This window comes from Podarcis bocagei (assembly GCF_964188305.1).
Source record: "Podarcis bocagei genome assembly, chromosome: 16".
Lineage (NCBI taxonomy): Eukaryota > Metazoa > Chordata > Lepidosauria > Squamata > Lacertidae > Podarcis > Podarcis bocagei.
In genome coordinates, this window is record NC_138142.1 from 29733788 (window position 1) to 29742378 (window position 8591).

Below are 8591 nucleotides of genomic sequence, written 5' to 3' on the forward strand. Positions count from 1 at the left end.
GCATGCTGGTTGGGGCTAATGGAAGTTGGGAGTCCAACGACTTGCAAAGAGCAATAGTTTCCCTGATCCTTCTCTTTTTCCAAGAGAGAGGCCCAAAGGAACAGCCTGCTGATTAATTCATAGCACTTAATGGGTCTTAGTCCCAGGAAACTGCATATTAGTAGGGGCAGAGAATCTATTTCACTTTAAGGGCCACTCTCCATTGCATACAACCTTCCCAGAGCCAGAAGCAAAAGTGGTTGCGCAATGGACTCCCATACTGTTGTTGGCATCTGTCTGTCTGCACTTCCAGGGGTGAAGCCAAGCCGATGCGTGAATAGCAGCACCTAAGTGAACTGTTGTCTTTAATTAAAGCTATGGTTTTCCCAGTAGTAATGTATGGAAGTGAGAGAAGGCTGATCGCAGAAGAATTGATGCTTTTGAATTATGGTGCTGGAGGAGACTCTTGAGAGTCCCATGGACTGCAAGAAGATCAAACCTATCCATTCTTAAGGAAATCAGCCCTGAGTGCTCACTGGAAGGACAGATCCTGAAGCTGAGGCTCCAATACTTTGGCCACCTCATGAGAAGAGTAGACTCCCTGGAAAAGACCCTGAAGTTGGGAAAGATGGAGGGCACAAGGAGAAGGGGACGACGGAGGACGAGATGATTGGACAGTGTTCTCGAAGCTACCAGCATGAGGCAAGCTACGGGAGGCAGTGGAAAACAGGAGTGCCTGGCGTTCTCTGGTCCATGGGGTCACGAAGAGTCGGACACGACTAAACAACAAGTGAACTGACCTCCCTGGGGCACAAGCCTGAGTCGTGTGTATGGAGGTCCTGTACTGCCCAGACGGCAATACCCTCCTCTTAGCATCATTGATGTGGTCCAAAGGAAAGCCGAGCACTACATTCCAGCCACAGGTTTCACACCTCTCCATCCAGGCCACCAAGAGGCATTGCCACTCTTCACAAACACATTCCAGGGGTCAGGAAACACTCAAATGTGGGCAAGGGGAAGGACTGATAAGGGGTGAGGCCTGGAGAAAGGGTTGGGGAGAGTCCTGAGGGCCAGGCAAAGATGCTGGGAGGCACCCATTGCTTTTGATGGGACTGAGCCTTTTGAGGACTCACATACCTTGGAAGCCCCATTGGCTGTCAATTGGCTTTACTTCTGAGTAGACACATTTGAACACAGACACACACACCTAGATCATGTTGCAGCATCTTCATCGCTCTTTCCCATTTCCAAAAAGGCATTTAAAAAAGATTCTCAAAGAGAGAGGCGGTTGATTCATTCTGTGTTGCACCTTGGACTCAACTTGCCTGGGGTTAAAGCTCACTAAACTCAAATAGGCCTTCCTTACTTCAGAGTAGGCATGCCTCAGTTTGCACTGCCAGAGAGAAGGCCGCAACAACTGTTTCCTTATCCTTTGCAAAAATTAATTAAAAGGAGAGAGGTTCTTCATTGAGGGAGAAAGGGCTACAAGGCCTCCCCCACCTGCAGCTATTGACACCCCCTTGTTTGTGCCAAAACAGTGTTTTAAGTGGAACCCCCAGGATGAGGCACAGGCACACACAGGGTAGGTGCACACCATACATATAAAACACATGCAAAAAATACAACACACACAAAGAATCCTGGGGAATTTTTTCTGCCTCAAACAACTACAATTCCCAGTATCCTTTAACTTTCGCAGGATTCTTGGAGGGGGGGGGGAGAGATAGGCATGCACTTTAGATGTGCATTGGAGGTAGAGCGTGGATCAGATAGCCACTGCAGCAGCCCCTTTTTTGCTGTTTGCGAGGGTGGGGGGAGGCACTTGAAACCGAGATCAAGGAAGGCTTGGAAGGGGGAGAGAGAGAAATGAGAAGTACCCCTCCGCATTGCAGCAAATCTCCTTCACCCCCACCCTCCATCTCTAGGAAGGAAAGAAGGAAGGAAGGCTTCAGCATCTTTTGATGCACGCAATTCTAAGCCTTTGCATAGATGCACCAGAAAGGGACAAAGGGGGACTTGTGTAGCGGCGAGCCAGGCGCGCGTCCTTCCCTCCTCCCCCTCCTTTTCCTCTCTGCAACACACAGGCGCGTGCACGTTGCAGCTGCTGTTGGTGCTGCCTGCCTCTCCGCGCGCCCTGCCCCGACCGCTCGTTGCTCCCCCGCCCTCCTTCTTCTTCGCTTCTCTCGCTTCCAAATAAGGCGTCGCGCGAGCCAAAACCCTCAAGCGCCTCCCTGATTCTCACAACCTGATTTGCCCTTATTTGGGCATGTGGAGCGGCGGCGAGGAGGCGCAGCGCCTGGCACGCGGGCGCCCCCCTGCCGCCGTGGGTGGGCACTGCAGGGTTTCCTTTTGCCTTCTCTCCTGGGAAGGAAAAGCCGTGCAAAGAAAAGGAGGGGGGAGGGAAAGGGAAAGTGGGGGAGGGGAAAACCCTGGAGATTTCCACACGTGTGTGCGTGCGTGTGTTACCTTCACAATAGGCAACACCCAACAGGGAGCTGCAGATGGGATCCCAGTCATTACATCCGCCTCTCCTGTGCCCTGTTCTCTCCACTGATGTAAGATAAACAGCGGGATTGCTGGCTGGGCTCTGCTAATTGCTGCCATCTGGCTTTCCTTTATTAATTAAATTTAGAGCCTCATTCCCACTCACCTGGTGGAAGGACAGATTCCCTGATTGGCACATGTGACACACACATCAAGAGGCCTAACTGATTTTCCCAAGTGGCCTAGTAATGTCAAATCATGCAGCCTAGTGGTGTTGTCGCCCCCACCCCAAAAAAATTTCTATCTGGAATCCAGCAATTGCTGAACAAGCAACCCATTCATAAAATCATACCATTGTAGAGTTGGAAGGCACACCCAAGGGTTTTCTGGCCCAGCGTTCTACAATGCAGGAATTCATTGACATTTTTGAACTATTGGTGTGGCAGAAGTGGAAGGGTTGCATAAGGGTAATTTCCAAATGTAAACTGGGTACTTTTGGGAGCCTACGTTTTGTGGGAGAATGAGCCTGGAACTTACTTAGGCCCCCATTGGCGCTATAAAGCAGTATTAGACCACTTTAAGCAGGCTTCCCCCAAAGAATCCTGGGAACTGTAGTTTTTTTAAAAACAACAGGTGCTTGGATTTGCTTGTTGTTGTTTAGTCGTTTAGTCGTGTCCGACTCTTCATGACCCCATGGACCAGAGAACGCCAGGCACGCCTGTCTTCCACTGCCTCTTGCAGTTTGGTCAGACTCATGTTTGTAGCTTCGAGAACACTGTCCAACCATCTCGTCCTCCGTTGTCCCCTTCCCCTTGTGCCCTCAATCTTTCCCAGCATCAGGGTCTTTTCCAGGGAGTCTTCTCTTCTCATGAGGTGGCCAAAGTATTGGAGCTTCAGCTTCACGATCTGTCCTTTCAGTGAGCACTCAGGGCTAATTTCCTTAAGAATGGATGCATTTGATCTTTTTACTGTCCATGGGACTCTCAAGAGTCTCCTCCAGCACCATAATTCAAAAGCATCAATTCTTCGGTGATCAGCCTTCTTTACGGTCCAGCTCTCACTTCTATACATCACTACTGGGAAAACCATAGCTTTAACAATACGGACCTTTGATGGCAAGGTGATGTCTCTGCTTTTTAAGACACTGTCTAAGTTTGCCATCGCCTTTCTCCCAAGGAGAAGGCGTCTTTTAATTTCGTGGATTTGGGTTTGCTAGGAGACCCTATTCCCATCACAGAGCTACAGTTCCCAGAATTCCCTGGGAAGAGGGATTGAAGCTCTGAGAGGTGTTATAGAAGCTAGTATTCAAAGAAATTAGTGCCATCATAGGCCAATGAAGTGGTAGATGATACTATTCTGTGTTTGCTACCTGTGTTCTCAGGGGGCAAGTCTAATTTACCTTCAAGGGAACTCATTACATTTTGTTAGCAGCAGCCAGACAGGTGATCCCTCAGGGTTGGAAAGATGCAAACATTACCAATAGATTATTGCTGCAGTACATATATGTATACAGTATTTAATTACCCTGCCAGAAAGATTAAGATTAATGCATCAGTTGAAATTATGCAGGGGGTCAGTGGACCCAGAGTTTTAGATTGGTGGGATTTTATTTTGTATGAGAACATTAAAAAGTTGGATCACTACATTCCAGCCCAATACAAAAATGGTAGGTGGTGGTTGTTTTTTGGAGGGCGGAGGTTAAGGACTAAAGTATGACAATTAGTTTTTTATATAAAAATTGAACCTCTCCTCTCTCAATTTGTACACCTGTAATGACAGAAGACTTGGAATGTTACCATTTAACGTTGTTTTGTTCTTGTTACTTATCTGTGAAAATGCAGGAGTAATAATAGAAACCCCAAGTGTTTCACCACATGGGCGTAGCCAAGGGGGGCAGCTGCCTCCCCTAAACCAATAAAAGTACTTGAGGTTCTGCCCCCCCTAACAAAAGCCTGCCCCCAACAAAATCCTAGCTATGCCCATGTTTCAGCATAGTGGGGAACAAGTTGAGATTGGGGGGGGGGAGCAATCTGTGTGCCTGCTCTGATGGGCAACTTCATGCCCCCCCCCTTCTGATGATTCTTTCTTTTTAACCAGACTTCGATCAGACAGCCCTACAAACATTAAATTGAGGGACTGTCCTCTAAAATAGGGTACATGGCTACCCTAATTCCAGTGGCTCTGAAGGTCTTTCCGTGCAGTGATGTCTAGATGGATTGGGCACTAAGGTTTTTCCTCCCCTGTAAACTCCCCATTTTGGCCCCCTCCACCCTTCTACCATTTTGCCTGGCTAATCTGCAAGGATCTCCATCCATCCATCCGCCTGTCTACACACCGGATAAATTTACAAGCTGACAAATTCCTGGAGTTCATATAGTGGCGGCAAAATTCCTGGCAATAGCAGATTAGACTGCAAAGCAGCTGGTGAGAAGATGGCTTGACCTTACGGTCTTGGAAATCAGCCTTCTGTGCTGGGCTGCGTGGCTTTGCAGCAGGAGGTAAGGAGTAGCTAAAATTTAGCTGCAAAATAAAGCTTCTGGGTCCAGAGGCAGTAAACCTAAAGTACTGGTTGCTAGGGATCATGAAGGGGGAGAGTGGGTTATTGCCTAATTGCCTCAGAGTCACCTGGTTGGCTATTGTGGGGAAACACTATGATGTGAGGCTGTTAAAGGCAGCCTTGAAGAAGGGCTTGGATTAAAGTTTGCAATCTGACTTTGCAATCAGTTTCAAGGGCTTGGGCTTTTCGTGGACTCTTGTTTCTACAATTCATCCCTACTCCCTGGTGACATATGAACCTAACCAAATGCCATGATGCGTCAAAAACCTTGCCTCTCTTTTATTTATTTAATTTTTTACATGCCCTTTGCCATAATGTCCCAGGACAGGTTACAATTATAAATAAAAATGAAACCATTGCAATAATCCCCCCGTCAGTCTTTTTTCCCTTTTACTAAACACAGCTCTAGCTTGGGTCCCCCCCCCCATGTCTGATCCCTACTCAGAACTCACCAGTCACTGAAGCAGGCAGTGAAACAGAAGGTCAGCCCCCTGCCCCCCACTGGTGGTGCATAATAGAGGTGGACCACGGGGAACCCAGCTCTGGGACTCCTTTCAGAGCTGGAGCAATGGTGTCATCTGCTGGAGCACCAGGGTGACTGGCAGATGCTCTTTGTTTTGGCAAGTGAGGTGATAATGAGGCTTTCAAGTTTCAGAAGGAGGAGTTACTTAATTCAGTGTTTCCCAACCGGTGTTCCGCGGCACACGAGTGTGCCGTGAGACACCGGCTGGTGTGCCGCGAGATGCCTGGAGGGAGGCGGGCGAGTCGGGCGGCGAGAGGCGGGGCGGCGGCGGCGAGGAGAGGCCGCGCCTCCTGCTGCTGCCTGGCGCTCCTCCTCGCAGCCGGCAGCGCTGCCTGGGCGCCTCCGCGCGACTCTGCCTCGCTGGGTTTGGTCTCCCAGCAGAGACGGGTCACACGCGCACCTCCCTCCCTCCCTCAGCCTGCGCGGAGGGAGAGCCAGAGAGAGGCATCGCTCCTGTGCGGCGGGAGAGGGAGCAGCCGGAGCGATGCCCCAAACGAAGGCATGGGACCGGAGGGGAAATCCTCCCGGCGTGACGCTGCGCGCTGATGTCACGGGGCGGGGCTTCAATGGTGGTGTGCCGCGAGATTTTTTTTCAGTAAAGAGGTGTGCCGTTGCCCAAAAACGTTTGGGAAACACTGACTTAATTTATGTACCACTTCATATTTCAACATAAACCCCCTTAGCAGTTTACAAATCTGAACAAAAAGGATTTTTCCGGTGTTTTAAAATTTGTCTAAAGTGAGACATAGCATTATCATTGAAAGTGTTAGTGGCACGACTTACAGCAGCTTTATCAGGGTGATATTTTTCAACAAAACTTTGCACTTCAACCCATTTTGCACACATTTCTTTGATCAGTGCAGTAGGAACACTGTCTCTTCTCTTCTCCTCCTCCTCCTCCTCCTCCTCCTCCTCCGAAGACAATTCCTCAGTTGCCGCCTGTTGCTGCTCCTTTAGAATGTTCTGAAGTTCTTCTGTGGTGAGTTCCGTCTTGTGGTCCTCCACTAACTCCTCAACATCATCACTACTCACTTCCAAGCCCATGGACTTTCCCAGAGACACAATCTCCTCAACAATAGGAGCATTCTCTTCAACATCCTCAAATACACATTCAGGGACAGCTTCTGGCCACAATGTCTTCCATGCTGACTTCATTGTTCTCTGAGACACATCCCTCCATGCTTTGTCTATAAGATGTAAGCAATGTAGGATATTGAAATTATTCTTCCAGAACTCTCTGAGGGTTAGCTCTGTGTCTGAGGTAACCTCAAAGCACCTTTGAAACAGTGCTCTGGTGTAAAGCTTCTTAAAATTAGGTATGACCTGGTCCATGGGCTGGATGAGAGAAGTTGTGTTGGGGGGCAAAAACATTACATTGATAAAACTGAACTCTTCCACCAACTCTTCCTCCAACCCTGGAGGGTGAGCTGGAGCATTATCCATAACAAGCAGGCACTTCATTGGAAGATTTTTGTACTGGAGGTATTCTTTTACACTTGGCCCAAACACTTCATGAACCCACTCAATAAAAAATTGCCTGGTTACCCAAGCTTTGCTGTTTGCCCTCCACATCACAGGCAATTTGCTTTTTATGACATTGTTTTTCTTAAATACCCAGGGGTTCTCAGAATGGTAGACTAGCAAAGGCGTCACCTTAAAATCTCCACTTGCATTCCCACATAATAAAAGGGTTAGCCTGTCTTTCATGGGCTTGTGTCCTGGCAATGATTTCTCCTCCTTTGTTATGTAGGTATTCTTTGGCATTTTCTTCCAAAAGAGGCCTGTCTCATCACAGTTGAAAACTTGTTGGGGAAGGAAACCATCTGCCTCTACATAATCTTTAAATGCCAAAACAAATCGGTTGGCCTCTTCTTTGATGGCACTGGCAGCTTCACCAAGTCTCACCACACTGTGGATGCCACTTCTCCTCTTAAAATTATCAAACCACCCTCTGCTTGCCTTGAAAATATCACTCTCAGCACTTGTTCCAGGGGTGCTTTTGATGAGGTCAGCGTGCAAATGTAAAGCTTTTTTACAAATCATGCTCTCAGAAATGCGGTCACCCGCCAACTGTTTTTCATTTATCCATATGAAAAGCAATTTTTCCACTTCTTCAATTGTCTGTGTTCTTTGTCTTGTAAGTGTTTTAACACCTCTTGCAACATTGGCTCCTTTAATGGCTTCTTTATTTTTTAAGATGCTAGAAACTGTAGATTTGGCAATACCAAACTGCTTTGCCAGATCACTTACACGGACACCACTTTCATGTTTGGAAATAATTTCCTTCTTCACCTCTATTGTTATTCTGTTAAGGATTCTCTTGGCTTTGCAGCTTTTATCCATTTCTCACAGCACGGGGTGATTGGCAGAGGGCTCCTGAGATGAGATGAATACAGATTTATGCACTGGGTTCCACAGTCACAAAAACAAACTGGTTGCAAGAGAGCTCCTGAGATGAGATGAGCACAGATTGATTGCATACAGTCACCAAATAAGCCCAAATATCACCTCTGTGGTGCACGGGTGCCAACAGCTAGGCCTCAGGATCTTGCACTCAGCAGAAGCTGCGTGGCATGTTCGACTTCCGAGGTGTGTTCGAAAACCGAAGCATTTACTTCCAGGTTTACAGCATTCGTAAACCGAAACATTCGTCAATAGAAACATTCGAAAACCGAGGTCCCACTGTGTAAGAAACACAATACAATTTCCGCATTCAAAACCAAATACTGTACCAAATTATAAATCATGATTCCACATTCTAATTTAATTCAATAAATGTGCATGTAAGTGAAAGAACCAAGTACCACAAAAAAAAATCTTATACAAAACATCCAAATGCAGAAGACCCTTCGGAAGCTGCAAGCAGACATGCAGCGTGTGTTAGAGCTATGACAAATTGCAGGCAGCTGACTTCACAGCACCTCTCTGTTGCTCACGCGGCTTGCCTCTTATTGAATTAGGTGTAACCACACCTTTAGCACATACAGTGCCTCTGCCTGCCTGTTGATGAGCAATCTTCAAAGAACACAGGATGACTACACACCTGAC